We start from the raw sequence: 26,351 nt of genomic DNA, 5'->3' as shown, positions 1-26,351 counted from the left end.
AAACAAGTTGAAGGGTTCATAATGTACTTCTCTGGGTTCTTCACAAGGCATGTAACAGAGCTTTAAAAAAAGGTCAAAGTATAAAAGCAAGAGCACAAGAAGAGGGCTTTCCATGCCATGGCCTGTAACCTTTTTTTGCTAATACAAATGCATTTCAGTTTGATAAATTTCCCAGCTGTGAGAATCAATGGAATTAATGATTTGTCAATCCTTCCACAAGGCTAGGACAAATCTGTACCTTATTTTCGAGTCTCAAGAATTGGAAAATCAAACTTTTACAACAACAAATCTTTGCGGTCCCCTCCCAGTTGGTAAATGAAGCATTTATCCACATGACACATTACAAAATTGGACAATGGCAGTTACTTGAAAGCACTACCCTTTAAAGGTACATATTCAGACCACTTTGTAAGTTTGTGTGGTGATTTCTGTGTATTGCTGTAGTGCAAGCACCCTTCTTAGGAGTTATATTTACAAGAGAGAGGTGAAACTTGTGCTGGTTTCAGCACAGTCTGATTGCATATTCAGGATATACTTGCAGATACCTAAGGCTGCTGGCTATTAAACCAGAAGAGTATAAAAATAAAATCCTCTTTCAAAAGTTACTGTTATTTTTCTCAGCTGAAACATCAATTTAATGTTTATGGGGAGCTACTTTCTTTTTAAAGTGATGCTGTGAAGAGGAATTTCTAGTGGTAGGTGACAAAGGGCAATTTATTCATCCTGTCCCAGTATGCTAAATTCTATCACAGATAAGGAGTTATTAGACAAGAAATCCAGGTGACTCCCTTCCTGGACTGGTCCTACAGCCTCTGTAGGAAGATACATGAAATACTCTACCAACTTCACTCATGAAGATATTTTACAAACAACTTATCACAGAGAAAAACTCAGGGAGATTTTTGAAAAAAAAGTTGTGAGGAGCAGACATTCCTTTAGAAGAAACTACAGGTTCCACTATAAGAACAAAAAAAAACTGGAGAGAGCTTCAATTTGAATGGAGACTTTTGGTGATTCTTGCCTTGAGCCCACCTGTACACACTACAGTATTATTCTGGACTCACAGAGGAGAGCAGAAAGTATTTACAGATGCCACAGCGTATGAAGTCTCTGTGGTAAGAAAACTTCGGTTTGTTATTTGAGAATTCACATTTGTATTGCTAAACCTGTAAATGTAAGAGGAGGGTTATAAAGCAGAGACATTTAAAAAGGAAATATAAAATGAGCATTGTTTCACAGGTGATAATAAAGGCCCCCCCCAGGTGCAGTTCAGAGGAGGATGCCAAGTTCAGGAAAGGTCAGAGGTGGTGATGTCTAGCTCCATTAGCTAGATCAATTCAGACCCATGGCAATGTTTAGCATCTGCCATGAGATGTGGCTGAGGCTGGAGGGTTCAGGGAATCAATAAGCAAATACAAAACCCTTTACTCTCAGCCAGATGGTTAAATTCCTGTTCCAAATATTGCCATCAGTTGATCCAAGCCCTTCACTTGCCTCCTGAGCCAGAGCGAGGGTGATTTGAACTCAGCTTCACAGACAGCTGCACTTTCATGGCTGCAGACCCTGAATGGCAATTGTAAGATCAAGGTCAATCATTTAATAAACACAAAGACATTTCACCTTTTATGGTGGATAAAGAAGAATAAAGGTGAAGATCATAATGGAGGGCATGGATTCAACTTGAGCTTCCTTGCCCTGTTACTTCCCTTTCCTAAACTGTGTTGCACAACAGTTCCTCTTTTATGGATCAAGAGAATAAACAGACCTCCGTTGCTAACTCTCCAGTATCCCCTATGAACACTAAAGCTAGACAATAAAGGTAAGGAGCTATGCAAGATTTTTATTTAAAACAAAGTGGCTGAGGAGTGAAATTGAATTACTACACATGCTGCAATGATTCATCGAATAGTTGCTATTTATTTCAGTGCAAAAAAAGAAATCTTCAAATTTTGGTGTATTATCAACTGTTACAACTAAATAGCATGCAAGGAAAAGAGAGTTCTAATGATAACCAACCCTGTAAAAACCTGGGGGGTGTTATTGAAGTTTCACTTTCAATGAAAAGTGTATTGCCCTTTGATATGGCCTTAGACACATTTAAGATATCAATAACAGAAGACATCATTATTCTCATCGCTAAAATGGGCCAGGAGTACAATCAGGTCATTAATTATTTAGACAAAGTAATAAACAATATAGAATTTAGTAGACATCAGAATAGAATATTTCTGAATTTGCACTAAAATTTTAACCGGTAGTTAAGTTTAAATGACCATGTTTTCTGAGAAGGACATAGAGCAGCCTTTGAAAATTAGTAAGAAATACACTACATACTGAGCAAATTTTTGTGCACATACATTACAAAGTCTGTTAGTTTATGAATCCATCATTTAAAATCATTCTTAGAATGGCTCTAAGAATATTTATACTATTCAGAAAACAAATCGATTCCAGACCTTTTAGAGGTGACAGCTGCCTTACTTGCTTCTAGTTTATATGGGCTTCTAATCCATGCTGCTAAATTATGTTTGCATTCTGGTTTATGTTTATGTTTTTCTGTGTCATAAGAACCAGAAGACATTTAATAGAATAAAGAGAGAAATTGAGCATCTCACCCTGTAATTGAGACTTTGATATATCGAAGTTCAAAATGTGTTCTTTTATGAGTATGTAAGAGTGTTGCCTTAAGGTCGTGCAGATCTCTAGCTGAGACTCGGATGAGACACCATGTGGGAGCCAAGTCCCACACCTGTTTGCTGTGGAATTGCTTCACCTGCTTTTGAGGCACAGGACTGTAAGTTTGCTCCAGTGCTCTTATGATCCTATGAAAATCATGAATAGTTTCCATACGCGCATTGGATTATCTTTCCATAAACCAATCCTCTTCAAGAACAAAACGCTAAGCCACAAACATTCTCGTATTCTGCCCTGGTTGGCTGCTATACTGGTCTGGCAAAGACATGGCAGGACAGTCTTGCATTTAATGATCTACCAGAGAAATTTGCTGCAGCTCCTATTCCTATTGCAAACATTTCATGTGACCTTAGGGAACTCATTTACTCCATGTGACCCTCAATTCTCTGTGAGACTGAACACTGACACCTAGAGACTACAGTCACTTAAGTGCTGTGTATGTTATGAATATAAACAAGAAAAAGGGAGTGGGTAGATTTCAGCATGAGCTTGTATGTGGTTTCATTTGATAGACAATTGTCCATTGCTCTAAAAACCATGATATTTGTCCATAAAACATACTATAAGTGTGAGTTCTAGGTAAAGTAGGATAAGCAAAAATTATCAGGTTGATTTGTTTTTCTTCTTTTATGGTAAAACTTATGATTTTAAGATGCAATGCATTAGTGTCTAATCAAACACTGTAAGTTTTAAATCCATGCATTACAACATCATTTTTCTTTCTTGACTACACCCAGTGTGACAGTATTGGTATATTAAAAGTGACTGTGCCGAGATGGCCATCAGCATGATGATATAACTGAAATGCAGCAGAACCTGGTTAATGTTTGGACGTGTCTCTAGCAAGAGTCCTGGACGCTGCCTCAATTTAGGCACCTTAGGGTTTGTGATTTTGTCAATAAATGCGCTTGGGCAGCATTAATTCTCAGGTAAAACTGTGTGCATTGCTTATCTGTCTGCAACGGTTAGATCATGGAGGAGGTTACCGGCGACCTATCTCTCTCTCTGCCGTCCTACTGAAGGCATGAGCACACAGAGGAACTGCTGCTTGAAAGAAGAAATGAAGAAAGAAAAGCTGCCCATATCTAAATGTGGCACCTATCTAAACCATTACAGCCACCCTCCTGAAGCTAGCTAATAATAAATACAAACAGGCAGATAGATGAATTGATTTCTAGACAAATTACTTTAAAAGATCATTCCTTCATAAAACTTTGAAAGGTATCTCACACATCTGCTGCAAAACTGGGCCAAACTCCTTGTACTCCTTGATGTCATGTCTCCTTCCATCCCACAGAGGATGAAATGATGTATTAGCTCTGCACTTACTGTGTCTTGCACATGATGAACTCTGCAGTTACTCAGCCCAAACTCAAGCCAGAAGTCACAGCAGTCAGCGGAGACTGAAAAACAGAATCAAATTACAACATGGGCAAAATTGTTTCAAGAGTTCTGCCTCTGAAATGTTCTTTGTCCCTTACTCTGAGCAAAGGATGGTGAATTTCAAAGGGAAAAGCATGGATAATATGAAATCAAATCAGAGCAAACCCCAGAGGAAGGAAATATGAGACCAGTGCTGTTACATTAGATATATCTATTTTATTTCTCTGATGGAAAGCTATATTCCCTGAATGCATAAAGTATTTTTTAACTCTCTTGCAGGCAACTGATTTGGATTGTACAGAGATCTCATGGGTATATGTATTGTTTCTCTTCTTTATTTTTGATTTTTATATCCTTATTTTCATCTGTGATATAGGAACTAATGTTCTGAGAAGCCAGATTTGCCACTAAGGGTCTATATATTTACTGACCATATCCTAAGACACTAGCATATATTTCCCCAGTCTCATGTTTAAGAGTGATTGAATATGTGTTGTTATTCATTAGTTCATTTTGGTTTTTCTTGTTTGCCTATTTTTATGATATTGCTTTGTTAAAAGGAAAAAAAGGATACCACACTCTTCCAGCAGTAAATCATCTGTTACCATTTACATATACATAGTATAGCTGCAAATATGTCTTCCTTTCCCTTTTGGGTTTCAGATTTTATCTTCATATAACATCTGTACATTCTGAATTCAAGATACAACATGACCTTTATTTTCTTAGTCTGGTGTGACCTCTGGGACGCAACCACTAGCCTTTTTTTCATGAAAGCAAATTCAGATGTTAATTTAGCTGGATACAGCAACTGGCTGACTCATATAAGTGAAGTGAAAACACATAGCTCTCAGTCAGCCTCATTTTATGAGTTTACAAAGGAAAAAAACTGAAAAAAAATTACACATCATTTACTATTAAAACCAGAAATGCATTACAATTAACGGATTGGATCCCAGGTTTAGGAGACGTTCAGATCCAGATCCCCAGACATCACAGTTTATCTGGAAGTTCTCACCACTGCCCCACAAAAAAACTGACAGATGCTCATCAGAATAATTGCAAAATTTTCTGGCTAATCCCTAACAATTTCAAAACAGATGCTAAAGTTCCTGTTTTAAGTTGCTCTGAATTCATCAACTGAGGACAAAATAAAAGTGGATAAGGTTGGTATTTTAAAGTATAAATCATAAAATAGTGTGTCAAAGTGCTGTTTTCCCAGTGATAGGAGAGTAGGAAAATAGCAGATAAATGGGCTGTGTGGGAAGAAGTTCCTAAACATAGTAGCCAGCTCCCCATAGACGTTAAAAATTAAGGACATCAAATGTAAAGGACAGGCAGCAGAAAATATGTCTTAGAGGATTTAAATGGCACAGTTCAGAGAACATTTCATTTGCAGTTTTGAATTATCCACTGTTCGTTTGCTGAAGTTTATGACTTAAAAAAAACAAAACAAAAAAAACCCCAAATAATTTACAAAACCATTATTAAAACATTTCAACTCCTGAAAACTGCTTTCTCAGAGTACCTTTTTTTTGTTATTAGACCATAAATATTTCAATACAATTTCATTAAAAGCATAATGGAAGACATTATTAGCAATGGTGGGAAATGGGTTCATTTGACAATTTTCGAAACAAGAGCTGTCTGTATTCCTCTAGCTTTTCCTGATGCCACTTCAGGCTTTAAACTACTTCCCAAGGGGAAAAGGCAGATAAAATGAATAAATAGCTTCCCCTCAGTGATGTAAGAAGTCTATTAAACAGCTCTCTGACTGTGTGCTTTCTAGGAACAGGTGTTTGGCGCAGTGGAAATTCATAGAATCATAGAATCACCAGGTTGGAAAAGACCTCTTGGATCATCAAGTCCGACCATTCTTATCTGCCCCTAAACCATGTCCCTGAGCACCTCATCTACACATCTTTTAAATACCTCCAGGGATGGGGACACAACCACCTCCCTGGGCAGTCTATGCCAGTGCCCAATGACCCTTTCTGTGAAAAAATTCTTTCTGATATCCAGTCTGAACCTCCCCGGGTTCAGCTTGAGGCCATTTCCCCTTGTCCTGTCCCCTGTCACTTGGGAGAAGAGGCCAGCCTCCTCTTCTCCACAACCTCCTTTCAGGTAGTTGTAGAGAGCAGTAAGGTCACCCCTCAGCCTCCTCTTCTCCAGGCTAAACAACCCCAGTTCTCACAGCTGCTCTTCATAAGGATTGTTCTCCAGCCCCTTCACCAGCTTCGTTGTCCTTCTCTGGACACACTCCAGAGCCTCAACATCCTTCTCGTAGCAAGAGGGCCAGAGCAGAACACAGTATTCAAGGTGCAGTCCCACCAGTGCCGAGTACAGGGGCAGAATAACCTCCCTACACTCCCACAGACCAACAATTCCTCCCAGCTTAGAGTCGTCTGCAAACTTACTAAGGGTACACTCAATGCCTTCATCCATGTGATTGATAAAGATGTTGAACAGGACCGGACCCATCAAACCAGGTAGAATTCAGGCAAAAAAAGGGGCTCAGTTTCTGCCTTCTCCTTTGGTGCTGCCCCTCAGGGCGGAAGCACAGCAGCACATTTCTGAAAGCACAAAAAGCTCCGGGGTAGGGTTCCTGCATTGGCAGAGGAAAGGGGATTTGATGAGGGACAGTGGATCCAAAAGGTAGGTCTGTGCAGCAGAGCAGGAGGGAGGAAAGATACTCCCAACTGTGGAGGCAGAGCCCCTGGGAGCTGGGCTGCCGGTGCTGGGTACTGGCAAGGCTCCCTTGAAACTTGCCTGGTTTCTCTTACTCTTTCTCTGAGGACCCACTGCCAGCCTTTAGCAGAGACAGGATATTTGGCAGTCTTCATTTCTTACAACAGCATGGCTCAGTAAGGCAGACAGTATTTTTTCTGCCTCTGAATCCAGAAACCATAGGGTGCAGCGAAAGCAGCACAGAATTGCTAGACAACATATTTGAAATCATCTCTATTTAATCTATTGCATTTCAAGTGTCTTGTTTTGATCAAAATACTCTTTAATTCTTGACAAACTATCTCCTTTCCTAAATATACACCTCACCTCTTCTGCTACATCCCAAGGGGGACCAGTCTAGGATTATTAAACCACGTGGATTGAAGCTACAGTATGGATATACTTTTTACTACCAAGAGAAGGAAATGAGAGGGAAAGAGAAGAACACATATTAATTCACAGTTCCCTTAGGAGAAATAGTTCTGGCCTCAGCCTCTCCCATATATACTGTTACTTAGGTTGTCTTCATTAAAGAATATTCTCAGTGTAAACAAAGAAGCTTGTATTTCCTCAACATTGAAAAACCCATTTTAGCTTTGCTCTTTGAATTCTGCATCAGAAGCCTGCTTCTAACTTAAGAAAACAGCAAACAAAACATCCTTCTGCCACCTTTTACACTACACATTCTGATCTTTTAATCACCGATTTTTTGAAACATGCCACATATTGAACACCACAAAAAGCTATGCAGAACAAAAGTATTGTATCTCTAGAGAAACAATAGCTCAAAAATAGGCTCATGGAGGGAAATATTTTTACAGCATTTCCTGAAAACTTCACATAATTGGATAGCCTCTGCAGCAGCGCTGCCTCTTTCCCTACTGGGGCTTAGCAAACATCTTCCAGCAAGGAATTACTTAGTGCCTGGCAGTGGGACTAGCAATAGTCTCTCTGTGTCATTATGACTGAGGTTGGACATGGCACTCATGTTGACACATCTTGGGTTTGAACTCCTACAGACCACAGGCAGGCTATCTTAGTGTTTTAATTCATTCATGGAAAGTGCAGTTTGGGATGGTTTAGGGTTTTCTTTATGAAAGTTTTCTATTACCACTTACTACAAAATATATAGGAATTGCCTCAGTGCTGGTTGGATCATTAAAGAACTGACTGTTCTTTCTGTGTGACCCTAAAAGTGGACCTATTTTGGAGAGTTTTTTCTGGTCACACGTAGGCTAGATACTAAATGACATTGGAAAACCTATCTAAACTGCCAGCAAAGAAGGAACACAAGCCCTTAGATTGTGGGAAATCTTGAGAGGGCCTTTGGAATTGTTTGAACATGCTGTCAAAACAAAGATTAGTCAAAAAATACCACACTCTTCAGCCCAAAATGTGTCAGTCAATGCATCTCAAGCTTTTATTCAGTCCAAGACAGCCCTCTGAGATCAGTTGTCCTGACTGCTGGCACACCTGCCACAGGCTGGAGATGCTGGAAGCTGTGTGGTCCCTCAGCTGGAGCCAGTCTGCTGGTAGATCCCCCCAGAGTCCCATTTGGTGGCAGGCGCCAGAAGCTGTTTAGGGGAATTGGCATCACCGCTCATTTGTGCTGGGGGTGGCAGTAAAAGTGACAAGAACATCAGTCTCGCTGAGCTGAAATGCCCTGTCCTGGGAGTTTGTCACTTGGCACAAATTTCAAAATCAGGAAAATGCTTCTACCCCAAATAACATTGAGATCAAATTCAGACAGGGAGGGAAGAGAGGTTCTTTCTATATTGTGGAAGCTTTTCTTGTAGGCTAGCTCTTCCTGAGGGTGACAAGTAACTCCACAGCATCTGTGATTCAACATACCCTTTGCCTGGCCCTAAAACTGCCACACCACCTTTTCAGTTCCACCTTGCTCCCCTCCTCCAAAGACCCAAGAGTCTTCCAATATGTCACAAAATCAGTCTTAGCTGAATTAGTTTGGACACAGTGCATTTCAAATAAACAAATCTTCCAATAATACATTTCAAATACTTCTGACTGAACACTGCAATGAGTAAAAATGGCTGAGAGGCGTGACAGAGATCTACTTGGGGGATTTCTCCTGCAAAGGAAACAAATACAAGGTTGTTAGATACTTTTGCACTGCATAATCAGTTTGTACTGTTAGTATCCCCAGACAATGGTATGTGTATAGAGGGTGCTGCAGTTGGGATCATTACTCCTGACTGGCAACAGCTACAGCAGCATCTTTCTGACACCAGTTTCCTGCAAGAGACATAGAGGAAAGAACAGCAGTAGATTATAAAACTGCTGTGAGCATAAAGTTACTTTCCTCTCCCCAGAGTCTGACCTCCACAAGCAAAAGCTCCCTTCCCAAGCCCTGAAGGCACAATTAATAAACTTCCAGTCTCTGTTCTGCCAGTGAGAGTGCTCTCCTGAAAAAAGGTACCTGGATCTTACTCCAACTCTAAGGACCATGCACAGATTTTACATTAACCTATCATTAGTTAAAACATAGAATCAGCTGGTGGGCAGATTGACAAGGCACTGCCAGCAGTGTATCCCCAGCAGACTTCTCTCTTCCCCACGCATCTCTCTCCTGCCCTGCAGAGTAACACGAGTCCCTTCTTATTTCAGTACCAGTTTTAAGCCTCCTCCTGCCTGGCCTCTGTCCTGTACCCTCCTTGGGAAGGTTTCGTCTGCTATCCTAGTCCCTTGTGCTGGGCTCCTCTAGGGTACTCTCATGAACATTCCCATCCTGAGTCTGTAGGAAAAGCATCTGTATGCTGTAACTCAGCCTGAGATTTCAAAGAAATTTCTTTAACAGGAAAGTATAGAATGGGTAGGAGCTCGGTCCAAGTCTTTCACCAACACACAGCAAAACAAAGCCTCCACAAAAATGGTCCAGATCTATGATGTCATTTACCTACATTTGAAAACTACTCCCACTTCATGGCATTTGAACCACGTCTGTCTTCATAACAGAGACTTCTTATCTTTCACATTAATACATTTAATTCTTTAGTGTTCTGGTGTCAGTAAGGACATTGTTTAAAACTGTTATGAAACACATCAGTAAAACATATGCCCATTACATAAACTTATATGAATGCAGGGGAACTAAAAGCTGTGCCATTATGTTAATACTATTGAAAACACATATCTATATGCATATGTATAGATGTGTGTCTCTGAGTAGCTATATTGATAAAGTAAGTGTATGTGTGTAATCCAGCCCACTGCTGTCAGTAGCAAAACTTCCTGTGGATCCAAAATCATACAGAACTACACATTATATATATAAAAGAGATGCACAGGTATTCTAACTGAGATTTTGAAGGCCACCAGGAGGATTTGTCATCCAAATTCTATATGCAACTTCAAAAGTCTTTGCTTTGCTTTGAAAATTTGTGTCTGTGTAGTCAACTGCATTAATTGGCTGTCAAATTACTGCTTATTAGCTGCAAATAATTGCATGTGCAAATTTGCATCAACTTCATTTAAGGACATGCTTTCCCAAGAAACACACCTGTAGGCGCAAATGTACACATCCCACCCTGACAATTCAGTCCTTATCTTGTACCTGTTACTTAGTGCCTAAAAAAAAAGAAAAAAAACACAAAAACAGCAAAAAGCCAAGAATTAAAAAGCTTCCCCTGGAATAATATTCAAAATCTACTGTTGGTTTTATCCCTGACAAAATCTTGAGATAAAACAAGCAAGCCCCTCAGAAGAACTCCCCAGGCCTGAGTGGATTTGGTTTAATTTGCCACAGTCCTTTGCAGAGCTGCTGTTCCAGGGAAAGCAGCAGGTCTTGATCTTGGGCTCTAACAGATGGCCCCGACAATATGACATTAATAGCATCTGACATGTGTTGTTTCAATGATCTCTCTAACTCTCGGAGAAGTAGGCAAGCGTTACATACCGTGTGCTGCTTCAGATTGTTATTTTTGGCATGCTTCTGCTGGCATATGTTATGATGAACCATTCACAACATCTTACATTTCCATCATACAATAAAGGGGAAATAAGAGAGTAGGTCCATAAGCCTATCATTTAACCTTGTTCCTAAGGAAACATTTCCTTTGCATATGGGTCAGCTCCACAGAAACCAAAACGCAAACTGCATTTTGAAGGATTAGCTGTATTGCAGGAAGTGGAGTCTTGGGGATGGTAAAGAGACAAGTTGATGGAAATATTTATGGCCTGGCTGTGAGTGTTTCACAATGACGCATAATCAGAGTTTTATACCATATGAATTAAATGGTGGCAATCTACAATCTGAATGGCATCTTGTGATTAGAGAGCTTTGAGAAGGGAAATCCAAAGGGACTGAGTGCCCCATCGAGGTGGAGTTTTCCTGCTAATTGCAGGGCTAATCAACGCATCCCCTTTTAATCTCAGATGATTTTGTTAAGGAACTTGTGATTTTACTCATTGCCAAGTTTAAGAAAATAGGATTTCAGGCAGAGAAATGCTTTCAACTGCAAGCAGGAATATCTAGCTAAAGCAGAAACACCACTGATTTTCATTGAGTGCAAGTCATTGAAATGTCTTAGCATCATAAACTACTCTTGATTGCTTTTTTCACAAACGAGCTGCTGGCAAGTTGAGGACAGACAGCAGCAGGGAAACCCATCTCAGCTGCTTTCCTTCTCAATTTGCAGTTACACCCCCTACCATTTTTCCTCTTACAAGCTTATCTAGCTCCTCATAAAATTATTTATTTTTATTGCTCTGTGGATTGTTTATTTAGTCAATGAAGGACAGGCTCCAGCAGCCTTCCCTCCTTTAGCCCTCCAGGTCCTTACCTCTGCTTGACTTCAGCCACTGATGTCTTTTGCTCAGGCTTGCTCAGCCCAATGTCCCCTTGATAGTCCTGTGCCTTTTTAACCACCTCTTCTCCAAAGACACAGGGACTCTTTAGTGTGTCTGAAGGGGCCCTGCAGTGAAAAGGTGTGAAAAAGCTACAGCACAGAGAGAGGGGTGAAAAAATTCATGGGGTTGGTGGTTAGGTTTAAAAGATGGAAACCAAGCATTTTGCAGCATATCCTGAAGGTTTCTTCTGTGTAAAAAGGAACATTATGTGCATTTATTACAAAAGTACCAGACCTTGAGCACACAAAGCTACAATATTCACACCAGAAGCACTAGAGAGGTTTCGGGAGTTATAGTCCCCCAAAAGGTGGCCACTTCTTTCTCATTCTGGCTACAGACCATGAGAGAGGCTTAGAAAAAATGGAAACTAAAAGTGGAGAGTCCCATCCAAGTGACATGGAGAAGAGCATCTGATTGCAATGTACTGAAAACTCACTTGGAAAGATGAGGGAAAAAGGAGGAAAGGGGAGCACTTCTGCAAAAGCACCTGAGTAGGGAAGGAGCTACTATGATGGAAACAAGGCCAAATGCAGACTGGTGCACTTTGGATAAAGGCCAGACAGGAGACTTGAGCTTCTGTGGAGCCACTGGGATGTCAGTGCCAATGCTGACATCTCCAGTTAACAGCACTCAGGATATTTATACATATTCACTTGCACTGGTCTCCATGATTACTCAGATTACTACAAGAGAAAGAATGGGACAAGGCAAAAGGACAAGAAGCAACCATCCTGTTTTGCAGGAGGGACAATCTCAGCTGGCTTTGGGGAAAGATTTTCACCTTTGTCAGCAGCAGAACACATGAAGTGGCTGCCCTCTGAGGAGGTTGTAATGGGCGAGACTGCTAGACCTCCAGCTTCCATTTGCTCTGCAGCCACTTGACAGGTCCAGTACATTACTCACGTGCAGAGGATGGCTGATACCTTCTCCTTCCTTTCTGTATCATTGCTCTTCTTCCCTGTGCTTTCCCTTGCTGTATGTCCCAGCACAGTCCTTCCAAACCTGCAGATAAAACACTCAGCAATAAAGCAAATAGCATCGATACTGAGTGAAACCTAAGAGTGTGAAGCTGGCACTTTACTGAGATGTATGTGGTGGAAAGGTTCACGCTTTTCTGTTAAGGCTATCTGCAGACTCAGACAGAAAACAGTATGTTAATTAGACTGTGGGAAGCTCTTCTTGGCAAACAAAATGGTTAGAAATTCACTTGTTTTAACAGGAGCTTAGATTTGGTATTCCACAACACAATCACGCCAGTCCTGTTAACTCATCAAATAGCTGAGTCTTGGACACAAGGAAGTTATTTTATATGCAATGACAGAGAAAATCTGTAATTTATCCTTAGACAAAATGAAATTTTCCAGATAGCTCCAATTCGTGCTCTTGTCTTTACAGTTCAGTACTCATCTAGTCTGAGGATTGTCTTTGCAGAAAATAGCACAGTCAGACTCCACATTTACACTTTTTCCAGAGACTCACAGATCAACTCACCTTGTTAAATTAAAAGAGAACATAATTTCTTTTTCTCAGACTACTTATCCTCCAGATTCAACCTGGAACCTAAAATTTTTTTTAAAAGGGCTACTGTAGCTTTAGTTTTCCACTGTCTCAGAAATCATCAGTAATAAGGATCAAAAATGTAGTCAGTAGTTTTAACCATCTTAGTCATTGCTGTGGTGTCCCCAGGGTATGAGGAAAGACTAAAACCAGTATGTAGGTCCTTTCTGTGTGGTTACAAGGGCACACGTGTAGTCCCACTGGTGCTGTGCTGCCACTCCTCTGCTAGTACACGTGGTGCCTGGTGCAGGTAACGCTGTGGAGCTTGCTTTATCAACAGCCACACTCTTTTTCCCTGACCCTGAAAATAAAGGGCTACCCCTTCCTCCTTCATTCCTGTCTGCTCACAAGGCAGGCTCATGCAGCTGCCAAACTGCCCGTATCCCCTTGAAATAACATATAGAATTCACTTTTTTTTTTTTAAATTGAAGTAAGATAGTTTTCATGCTAATTCAAATTCCCACCGTACCTCTGGGAGGAATACTCACTCTAAGCTAAGGAAAAGAGGTAAAACACAAGTAAATACGTCCTAACACCAGGTTTCATCTTTCCATCCTCCCCTTCTTGATGCACAGAACCAGGGCTCTTGGCAGAGGTGGACCATGCCTCAGTACTTAGGACATCCAACATAGATGAGACATGCTGGGTTCTTTTCTTTCAGATAGAAGGCCTCTTCTGCCTTTGGTCAGTTCTGCTTCCAGCTAGCTACTGGTTTTTTGGAGGAGGAAGAAGGGGAATTTCCCTGCCTGGTTTTAAAAGGGAAACATGGCACACTCCTAATTTTGTGAAATTAGTACTCCTGGTTCCAATCAACTTGTTTGTGACTTTCAGAAGACTTCCTCAGGGAAATGCCTGATGGGAAATTACACTTGGACTTTGGCACCTGGAAATGCCAGAGGCAAGCCTTGTGGCATTTGAAGAATTCAAATACCTCTAGGGTGTAAATGTGAAAGGAGCTGGCATTTTCCATGCTTTTTGACTTAGGTGTCTAACCTTTGCCTAAACCACACTTTCAGACCCTCTATTTTGGCACTAATGCCTAAGTTCAGGAAAAGGCCTGTTGAAGACACAGACATTCTCCTGCCATCTGGCTATCAGTTTAATTAACTCCTACATTAGCAGAAAATTGACAGCCTGATGTCAATGCTGGTGATGTCAAGGTTGACAGTAAGTGCCTCCCCATTCCATAACAAGACCGACACTTTATACAGTGCCCGGTGAAAGCCTGAGAACAGGCAAGATTAAGCTGGTGGAAGATGAAAATGTTACTGGGTGAAGCAATCAAGGAACATTATAAACCTTTGTACAGAAGGAACATTACTTTTGTTTGCACCTGAAAGGCCTGGTTAGACGCCCAGCCAGCTCCTGACAGTCATGTAGCTGCATTAGCTGGCATGGGGTATCTTAACTCCAGCTGCTCAGGAGCTTGCAAAACTACTGTCCATTATATTTATTATCTCTTGATTACTCTATTTACAACACACTCTCCCCAGGGAGTTCCCTAGAGCCCCCTTGGACAAGCCGCTGTGGAATCACTGAATGCAGCAGTTGTGCTGTGGAGGCTCCTACTATAAGCACAAGCCTTGGGCACTGAAGAATCTGCACTGGCAAGCTGTTAGTTTTCACCTATAATTACCAAAATGGCTTGGGATCTGCCTGTCTGCAAGACGCTTCTCTCCCCAGGTGATCAGACAGTCACAGTGGCACTCAGTGGATGTGCTCAAGCTGTCGCCATGCTGATTTAAGAAAGAGCAGGACCTGCTTCCAATGATTTTGCTGAAGAGGGCTTCAAGCTTTGAGATATTTTCCATTAGCTTGAATGGAAAGGTAAAATTCCCAAGAATCTCTTTACTTTCACAACTACCCCATAAATTCTAATAAAGCATTTGCAGTGATGATAGCAGTGGTAAAGAGGGGGCGTGCAATCAGTATTTGTGAGTTGGACAGAGTATTTTCTATCTACATTTCATTACTCAGGTTTTAGTCTATAAATAAAAATGACATCTCTGGATTATGCATCCAAATCAACAAATATGAAAGACTCTTTTTTTGGAGAACTGTAAGGGGAGTGGATGGGGAAGGGAACACATATCACTAACAGAAATAAACCAAATTAACTGTAAAATTTGCCCTGGTGAAGAGATTTTACATTTCACATTTTCATTAACAAAAGGTCTCACAACCTGCTACTTCCAAACAATTAGCCCACACTGTTTATATTGAACACCCAAACTATCACGACTGTAAGAACAAAAAATGTAGCTTGATCTTAAACTTGTTCATTATTGCTCTTTCATAAAGCACCACACATCTTAGCCTGATACTCGTTTTGCTTACAACTTTCTACCTGATTTACATTTATGTGCCAATATACCTGCAATCAAATTTCCTTGTAGACCCTAAGAGCTGAGCATAGAAAGTTAATGTTGGTAGTTTAATGCCTTGAGAGGGAGAATTAAAAGCTGTTCTCCTGGCATCAATATAACTCTAGCTCTTTTGAATATAAAGTGTATAGCAAGGGGTGAGCCTTTTAATCCTTATCAGGTGGATGAAATATGCTTATATGTAAGGAGATTGAGATTAGCATGAATGTACATAGAGCAATATGGACCTGTGTGGAAGAGTGGGCTGTATGAGGGAATACAAGTACACATACACTGCCCACGGGCAATCACTGTTCACTAGGAATGGTCACACTTGTGCCATGTGATGGGTGAATGGCAGATTAACTGACTGTGGTTTGACACTAATTTTGGAATAGATCCTTGAAATTAGCTGAAGTCTAGATAATGGGGTCAAAGAAATTGAGGATATGAATTTATTGACTCCAGATAATAATGTTCTCAATTTTCAGCCCATCCATAAAACCATATCTTTCATGTATGTCCTACTTCACCACCTCCAGAAGTTCAGGAGAATGAGATTGTATCTGTGGCTCTCTGGAAGTTCCCCTAACCCCAGAGATTTCCAGCACCCTCAGAACAGGGCAAAGTGACCTGGCCTTTGGACTTTAGACTTTGACACCCAAAGCTCTAAAAAAATTCCTCTGATCTTAGTTACACTGGGAGGATCTTTACAGGGTTTCTTTGATGAGCTGTAGGGGCTGTTAGACTCTTAACTCAAAGCTGCAGCTAACTTCGAGAAATAAGGCAGCATCAGGCTTACAAACTGAATGAGCTACAAGTTGCTCTCTTCTTTTGCAAAACTGCATTCCACCATGCAATTTACTTTACATGCTTCAGTTTACTTTAGACTATTTATGGGAGACCAGAAGAGATCTTAGTCCATCAGGAACAGAGCTTACTCGTTAATAATCAGTGATTAATGTCTCAGGCAAAAGCATGGAAGATGGTCATCACAGAAAACATTAAGCAGACAGCATTGTGGTTCCTTCTACAAAAATAAGATGCAATCCATAACATTATCCATATTTGACTTAGAAAGATATGTTGGATCTTCTGATTACATCCTTATTACAAATATATCGGCAGAATTTCTGAAATGTCCTGGTCACAGTGTCTCACCATGGTAGAGGCTGGCAGGGATGCCTGGAGACTGTCTAGTCTGAGTCCCAGCCCAGAGTAGGATCAGCCAGAGCAAGTTTCTCAAGGCTGGGTCCCACCAGGTTTTGAGTGCCTCTAATGACACAGACTCCACAATATCTCAGAAAAACTGTGCAAATGTTTGACTACCCACACAGTAAAAATGTTTTTCTTCTGTTCAAGATCCATTTCCTGTACAGCAGCTTATGCCACTGCCATCACTGGGCGTCCCTGAGAGGTATCTTCTCCTTCCCTTGTCCCTATCTCCCATCAGGCACGCATCAAGAATTCCCCCATAGCCTTCTCTTCTTGAGTTCTCCCAGACTTTCCTCAGCCAACAGATATTCCAATCCATCATTGTGTACTGATCCCACAACAGCACTACCACTCCAAAAAAGCACATGATTATTTGTCAATGCCAGCTTCTCTGTTTCTGTTACGCTCTCCCTTTGTCCTGCTTTGCTCCGCTAAATGCAGTACTGGCCAGTCCTGCCCTGTGTGGGGCCACCCTGCTCCCTGAGATTGTCTTCCTTCCTCCTGCTCCCTCTGGGACTGTGTGGCTGCCAACCAGCAAAGCAGGACTGTCACCTTGACAAGGTCAGTGCGTGTCTTGAGCCAGATTATGAGGGCATCTGCATGAATGGGAGGAGAGGAAGTCCCAGTGCCACTCTGCGCTTTGTCACCTACCATGGGCGTGAAACCCAGCCTCTCCTTCCCCATCCCGCCTGACCAGACCAGACAGGAAGCAGTGACTAAAATTCCACCCACCTTCTGCACAGGTATGGCTCTATTTGTTGTTTCATGATAACAAAATACCGTCCATGAACCTGCCTTGTCATGCTCCTGCACATACATCAGCCCTGAGATGTCACTTGGGCAAATATTTTTCTGGCCTTGCCCCAAGCTCCCTTCTGCACACAGCCCAAGGACATTAACCTCTCCTTGTCATTAGTGGTTCCCTCAGGTTAATTAACCCCTTTAACACAGCAGCTATAACTTTTTCAGGCTTATATAAACAATTCCTGCCTCCTTATCTATTGAAGTTCCAATCCAGCCCCTCGTCACTGTGCTTTCTGGGCTGTAATTATAACATTATTAATGGTTATCCATCCTCTGTGAAGTAAAGTAATCTTGACTACACCAGTTAATCAATACTTGGACAAGCGAACTGAGCTTTTCCCTGGGCTAGAACAAGTAGCTGTAATTATGAGATGTGATCAGCTGGTGAAGTACGCTTACTAACACATGCATCTGGCAGAGAAGTGAAGTTTTAAATATCTGTCAAAAGACTCTGGTTTCACAGAGACAGTATTTCTTTTAAGACTAGTTAAGCAGTTGTCAGCAACTATTAGCTTTACCTAATCAGTTATAATCCTTCTGAGGAATGACAAGCAAAAATCTAGTGGACTAACTATTGAGATCCCTTGCTGGCACCTTGTCCATCTGTCTGTGCAAGCATTGAGCAGAAGGCATTGCATTCGCAGTGAGGTCACAGGGCATCAAAGGTAAAAGCATCAGAAGGCAGAGTGGATACAGACCAAAAAAAACAGTAATTTACTACAAGTTTGAACACTTTGAGGCATCTGGTAGTCACTATGGGTTAGTTACATTACATCTGCTCTGTTTTCTGCATGAGAAGCACACGTGAAACTTTGCAGAAACCTGGGCACCATTTACAACATAAGAGACCATGTTAAAATCTGCTTAGAAAACAATCTGGCCTCTTTTTAATTCACGTATACATACTACCCATATGCATACTGAAAAACTGTTTTGCCTAACTGAGGAGCCACACACAAGACCAGTTAGGGCAAATGGTAACCTAAACACAGAAGGGAAGGAGGACAATAAAATATCAGTTTGCTAGTTTGCTTTAATCTCCTAAAAAGATTAGAATAGGTTAGTTTTTGCTTAGAGATTAAGACACCAGTACTGGGAAATGTCCAACAGTGAAGGACGTGTGCAGGCTGCAAGCACTTAGGCAAATGTGTGAAAGTAGATGCACTGTCTGTTGTCTTACTACAAAATATTTTTCGGGAATCTGCAAGGGATAAAGGTCCTTCCTGCAGTAGCAAAGATGAAGCCATCTCCTGAAAGGGAAACACAAGTCACCTTTCAGCCTGCTGTAGCACTCCAGGCAAATAAAAATAAAGTCTTAAGGTGGAATCACAGGGAACAAGTGCTGTCTACAGGAGCTTCGGGAGTGACAATCCTAGGGAGGCTGGAAGCAGAGCGGTCCCTCTCTTGAATGTGGCGATGCTGGAAATGGAAGGTTTCTGTTTATAGCACTTGCTTACCAACAGAGGGAAAACATTTTTTTCCCCAGTTTGTGGTTTCTTTCCCTTATGCTATGCCCAGTACAAATCAAAAACTCAGGAATTTAAGGGCATCCAGAGAAATCTGCTGTAGCTCCTTAGTCACAGCACTGGCTTTGTGCAAATTCTGCCTAGACTTACTTTAAGATAGCCTTGAGGCCACCACGATCTAGACTTCTTAGCTCAAACAATTACCTAACTGTCAAGGATCATCATAGCAGAGTAACTCTTCAGGCAGACTCCTTCTGCTCCTCCAGATATATTATTTACTCCAGCTAAAGAAAATGGCAAATTTCACTTAAATTCAAGCCATTGTCAAGGTTCGCCCGGAACTTGCTAAGGTCAGAAAGACACAGAGAGTCATCCAACCGAACAGAAACATCTAGTAATGCTACGTATGCAGTAACTACCCAAGCCTAACTTTACACAGAAAAGCATTCACAGGTTACATTTCATTTCATCCTCAAATAATCACTTCACAGGAAAAAATTGCCTCTGTTGCCCCATATTCACTTCTTCAATCGAGAGGGAATGCTGCATTTCTCCATTTTAAAGGTAGGGGATTAATTGTACCACCATAAATCCCAGCAATGAAGCCAGTTTGCCCAGCAAACACAAGCCCAGTGTACTGCTTCCAGAAAAGGCAGCAGTAAAATCACCCACAGAATCAGCAGTTAACCAGGCATCTCTAACGCAGTGCCACTGAGGGAGAGAGCAGTGAAACTGAGGATTCTCCCCTTGTGCATGGACAGAAGTACTGACAGCTTAGCATTTATAAGAAAATTTTTAAAAAGGAGATTTTTTTCCTTAATGTGCTAAGATTAGGTAACTCCAACTTTTCTGTTATTGATAATCTTAAATGTCTCTTCACTTACCAAAGTCATATAGGCTGTCTTTGTCTAACCTTCTGACTCATTTCCACTGTATCTCTAAGACAAAAGGCAGATGCTTTCTCTCTGCTACATAGGATTCCCCTTTGGATCTCGAGGAACAATATGCAAAACAAGTGCTACAAAATTCGTGCTCATCTTTTGCTCTGAAGCCGCTCAGGGGTGCCATCTCCAACAAGGCACGTCCCCTCTGCTGCCCACCCTACCTCCTCAGCAGGATCCTAGATTTCAGCACCCACATTGACAGTTTCTGCCACCATCAATTTAAGCAGCTCTTAGACTACAAGTATTTTTAGCATCAACTTTATACTCATTGTTTGTGGTGAGCATAAGAGGTAGATTCAGATTCTCCCACAAAGTGACAGTCTCATCACCATCTAGCAGACAAGGGCTACAACAAGTAGCTACTACTTGTAGCTGCTACTGACTTCTTTTTTTTTTTTTTTTTTTTACATTTTATATATGTAATTTGAAATAAGACTCACAAATCCTCAACTGTGCAGGCTTTTACCCATATTAGCAGCTTTCACAGCCGTGGCCTTCTTCCACCCAACCCATTGATTTTCACTGGATTTTTAAAGCTCTACTGAATTTATACTTTGGGACAGGACTTGCCCTTTTACAATACAGTTGTCCAGAATCTCCTTCCAAATAGCCCTGATAAGCAGTAATGTATAGTCAATATTAACAAGCGACTAATTACACTCTTCTGGAAGGCTGTTCCTAAATTTTACCTCATTCAAACACTCTCATCCCATTAGTAAGAAATGTATGCAGTCAGGGCCAGCTCACAAACATTTCCAGATTAAAAACTGAAACTCCTTATAGTCCAAGTGATTTCTGTTCAAAATAAAACCAGGGTTAGAGGCAGAAAAATGTCGTCCTGTCTTGTAAAGCAGCTTAACACATTTACCAAATGCCTCTGGGAGAAGGATCCCGTTTTCACCAGGGCTTTATGTGGCCAATTCAGCTGTGGCAGTTCTGGCTACTTTACTATTGACAATTTGACAAGTAGACTCAAACAGGAAATATTTTGTGATTTCCCTTCACAAACCTGGATGGGAAAAACATTAAACAGAAATTGAAAATCAAGTTCCATTGGCATTTTTCTTTTGGATCTATTTTTGTGGGGAATCTAACTTCATTTTTATAGGGGTGTTCCAATAGCCCACTGGAAAGATAACACTTGCTTCATTTCCCTTCCCTCCAGCCTTAAACAACCAGGATTTATACAGTTACTTTTATTCTTTTCAGCTACCAGAGCCTTGCCTGTTTATTAAATCTAAGAGGTAGACAGATAATAGTGCTATTTCACTAGTAAACAGGGGGCTGAATATGAAACTGAGCTCAGAATTGGAAACCCTGCCAGAGAGTTGGTGAATCATTGCATGAAACAAATTGTTCACTCTCTGTTCAGTCCATTAGCTACAAGGATGGAAAGAATTGCTCTCACAACGCATAATGCTGCAGTTTCCTATATTCACTTAGAACTTCCCCTTTCTCTTCTGCAAATCAGAAGCATTACATCTGAGATCTAATTCACTCCCTTTAAACAGATTTTCATTCCCAACTCTGACATATCAAGCTATCGCTTGGTGAAAATGCAACAGCTTTTACACAGCATTCATGAATATAGTGCTCTTCCTCTCCTTTAGAAGTAAGGTAATGGCAGGAAAACAGAGAATTATATAGGGGTCCTTGTGCCTATCCAGCTGCAAGCAGCCACCCTTTTGATTCTCCTGAGCTTTTTGAGAGATAGCGTATCAAAACTGAATTCACGTGAACCGCATGTTGTCTGTACGCCAGATTTTGTGCTGACATTGTGATGAGAGAATCAATACTTGCCTACAGGTACCACAAGGCTGCCCATGCACTTTCCTTGTGTTTGTAAGTCCAGGGGAGCTGCTGACATTTTTAATAGTCCCCAAGTGTTAGGCTTCCTAAGCAAGCTATTTAAAGCAGCTCTGCCTGTGAACGGGAGCAAGGAAGATTGTATTGGTACAACTGAGAGACCTGATTATCCTGAAGGGCTTCACTCCAGCAAAGAGGTCGAGCTTACCAACCCAGGCAAAGCTGTGTGCTAACACTCTATATTCATCCCCAGACCTGCACTAGGCTGCCTAGCTCTGCACGGCAAAGCCCTGTGCAGAAATAGCCCTGTATGTACACAGCAGTGAGAGCTCATGCAGCCCTTCAGATCCACTATTCGCTATGGGTCTCAGAGAACAGTGAGGCTACACTAGACAGCTGAGAATGACCACCTGCATGGTTTCTGCAATGGGAAGAAGGCCTGGAAAGGAAGACTGTGTCCTCTACACCTGGTATTTGCAGGAATGGTGCTAGTGGGCAGCTGTAACAGAGGCCAGGTATGAGAAGAAAAGATTTGAAAGAGACATGAAATAAAATTGCTGACAATTTTCAACTTCTCTTTACTACCTTTCCTGCATATATGACAACATCCATTAATGGATCCCACTAAACAAACAGCCACAGAAAAAGCCTGAGGAGCTGCTATGTAAAAACAAGTCACAAAAGACTAACAGTGGTCATTTGAGGTCACAGGAGCAGCTAGGAATAGGACCTCTTCTCTGGGACTCATGTGGCTTTGTAACTTCTGCCCCTGCATGGGCCAAGAGTCTTCCCTTGGATCCATGAACTATGCTGATCAACAGTGGGGAAAAGCAATGAGATCTCTGAAAAGATCAGGCATTATTGCCTCTGTATCTTCAACACACTGCATTTTTATTCTGGAGATAACTTTGCAAAAGAGGCTTTTAAAAAATGCCTTGAAATTAAATAAGGAACAGGCCTTGCATGTTTGACTTACAGCTCTAGCTCCTGCTCTAGCAGACACAGATCCATCTTCAGAGAGTGGCTGGATTGAGACCTGGAGGTAAAACGTAGCCTGTCAGTGCAGCAACTATGAAATCTATTTTGAGCTACTGCTAATTGAACTGAGTGGCACTGGCACTAAAATGCCTCAGAACATGTGCTAGTTTAGCAGCAGTTGAGCTTTTGACTCCCTGGTTCCCATCTGATGTGAGACACTTGGTTTTTCATAACTTTACCTGCGAGTAATCTATCAAGGGTAACTATTAAAGGGGAATTCAACCAAACTGATCCTCCAGACAAATTCTGGAGTGGCAAATCCACTGTATCCATAACCTTAAACTCATTTACCATTAGCTGACCTTATTCACACTGCTGAGGTTAGCAATTCAGCACAAGGAGGGATAGTGAGGGAGGATAGCGTTTTAGGTGTACCCATCAGTTGTCAGGCCCTGGGAAATGACAGCATTGCATCTTAGACATTACTCTACTGTCATTTAAAGTATTTTGAATATCAACCACTCCATAATTAACATATCTCTTTATAAGCCTTACAGAAAAATAAAGTAGTAACACATTTCAGAAGGTGTTTGCAAAAGAAATAGAAAACAAGATTGATTTAATAGCAAATAAAAGTGATTTTATTTGTGCCACACTGGTCTCAAATCACCCACTTTGTCTCCTGTGGGGAAGCAGGGCTGTTTGTCTCTAGAGCGCTTTATTGCTGCTCTGTTATCAGAATTCTATTCATGCTGGATCTCACATAGAAGCCAGTGATGTAGGCGTATTGGTTTGTTTCAGATCATACGCCAATTTAACATGGACTAAAATCTACCTCCTGCTGCTTTATAACCTCAGTGCTTTTATTGCAAAGGTGGCATGTGGAAACAGCAGCTTCTTCTCCATTATTTCTCCTGGACATTTGAAATTTCTGACTACATTAAAAAAAATGTCTGCCTGAATATCCATCACCCACTTGCATTCTAAAGCATGTGACTATGTAACCCATTTCACACTTCTTCTACCTGAATAGTCCACTCCGGGCCAAATCCCAAGAAGATGCCAGCACTTATTTTTAACCTCATCTTAACATTTCAGCTGTTGGCAAAGAAATATGAATTCTCACTCTAAGGTGTTGCAGGGCCTTTTAAAACCAAATGTAATCATTGCAAAATGTTTTGAACAGACATCTCCGAATTCTGATTATTTTGTGTTTACTTACCTTTCCTCTAGGACCAGATACAAATTAAACAGAGGTTTCATGCAGTATTTCAACTGAGGACATTATTTAGCCTCCAAGCTCATTTAAGTTAAAGGAAATTGCCTGTAATGATGCCAGGAACATCTCTACAGTCTTTCTGTGTCAGCTAGAGGGACTTGTTACTAATAAATATTTGCTAATATAACCAGAATCTCTCTCTTAACTCTGTGTCTCAAATGTATTACAAAGCCTGGAAAAGGAACCTGTCCCTGTGAAGGCAAGAATTTGTCTGTGAAATGTGTCCAGAGCTGGAGTGATTGATGCCACAGAGCATAGCTGTTATGTAACAATACCAGAAGTACTGCCTTTGTAAATTATTTGGAAATATGATAATGGTTCCTACTGAGACAGAAGTGAAGCTGCCATATTTCTAAAAAGGCATAGACTGTCCTGCTGACACAAGAAGAGACGTTTCCAGGCTGCGGTGGAAAGCTGATTTCCTGAATGGAAGAGCATTACATTGATCCTTACCTGGCCCTTAATGTGACAGCAGGCTGAGCAGCAGGTGTATCTGGAACCAAAGCTCCCTCCTGGACCATACCAGTGTGTTTCTTTCCCTTGGAAACCAAGGGACTTAAAGAAAACAGATTGCTCTGTGCCCAGATTTCATCAAGACACAAGTCTGGAGCACTCGGGCCCAGGAGCTTGGAAAAGCTCCAGGTTCTCCAGATTGTTCAAGAGATCACAGTATTCTTGACAGCCAAGTGCAGGCACAGATAGGATGAAATATACATTTCTATTTTGTTTATAAAGTTGAGCAGCTCTAGACCTTGCTTACAACAATGACAAATTCTGCTTGCTCATTGTCAGTCTTCTGCTTCTGGGTGGCTGTAACTAGCAAGGAACTCACACACAGAGCTTTCTCAAATGGGTTTTAACTTAAAATAGACCACCATAGTCAGCATTCAAGGCTACGCTCCAACTACAAATCCTATTCATTCCCTAAGGAGAGACAAAAAGGTGAAGAATCCCTCATTAGGGCTAGTCAAAGACTGAAGGAGGAGGTAGAGGTGCAGATCATGCACAAATGCTCTGCAGTGGTGGCTGATGACAATTACTGCTCTTGTGAGCTGGCTGGAGCCCTTTCATGACCAAGCCAAAGCCTTTTCCAGGCAGCCACTGTAGGGGACTTCAAAAGTTCTCCCTTGGTCTCAAGACAGAACTGACTGCTAACATCATTCCAGAAAGACAGCAGCGTTACCTGTTCTATTAAAAAGTTATGGAGGCTTTGCTGTCTCCCTAGGCGATCTGTCCCACACATTTCACTGTTCCATAACTTAATGTTCCTTTTCTGCAGTTTAAGTCCACTAGTTCTAGAGGCTGGAGAACAGTTTGTCCCTTCTGTTTTTGCAGCTATTTCTATGCGTATGAAAAAGGTTATCACATGTCCCCCCTGTCTTTTCTACTTCATACCAAGCAATCCCAGCTTACCAGTTCATCACACAGAAACCAGGCGGCTGCTGGCTGGTGATAGCTTTCAATAACTGCTGACTGGGCTGGAATTTTACCAGCAGCCTGTAGGTGAAAGCCTTCAGCAGCTTTAGCTCTCTGAGCCAGGCCATCCTGTCGAAGATGTGAAACTTTCTTCTGTAATCCATTACACCACATCAGTAAATATATATTACTGTACAGTACATTTCTGGAATTTTCTCCATCACATTAGGATATCATAACAAGAAGAAAGTGTACTGAAAGGCTGAACTTTAAACAGGCTTCTAAACAGGTGTCAAAGGGTAGAGAAGGAAAACACAATATGTTAACACCTTCCCCACTCCATTCTCTCTACTGAACAAATGAAATGAAATGCATGAACCATGTCTTGGTTTGCAAATGAAACTTGCTATTTGTATTTGCTGCAACATCTTAGAGGGTTGGTTTTCATTTTAAACTTTGCTTGGTAGTAAACACTGCAATGCTTTACATTCATTATGCTCGGGCCCATTTACTCTGTGCAGGCAAAGCAAGTGCATATATCTCAGACCCATAAAGCATCAGTTCAGAATTACACAGGAAATAATTGAGCCTAAGCCAAAACTCCAATTTCCCGAGTCCAGCTCACTAAAGCTAAACAAGTAACTTAGATAAATATGGCCTATTTTAAATGAAACGTTTGTGTAATTTGATAACTGTCAATAATTCCCTCATTATGCCTAAATGAGCTTGTCATCCAAGGAGATTGCTGCATGGTTGATCTTAATTTGCTAATAAAAAACACAGAGAAGAATTTCAGCTAAGCTGGAACTATTTGATTCATAAAAGTGCAGTAGTGCACTTTTTAAAGCACTCC

Source organism: Phaenicophaeus curvirostris, chromosome 1 (genome assembly GCF_032191515.1).
Source record: "Phaenicophaeus curvirostris isolate KB17595 chromosome 1, BPBGC_Pcur_1.0, whole genome shotgun sequence".
Taxonomy (NCBI): domain Eukaryota; kingdom Metazoa; phylum Chordata; class Aves; order Cuculiformes; family Cuculidae; genus Phaenicophaeus; species Phaenicophaeus curvirostris.
The sequence above is the reverse complement of the archived record's forward strand: the minus strand, read 5'-3'. Positions refer to the sequence as shown.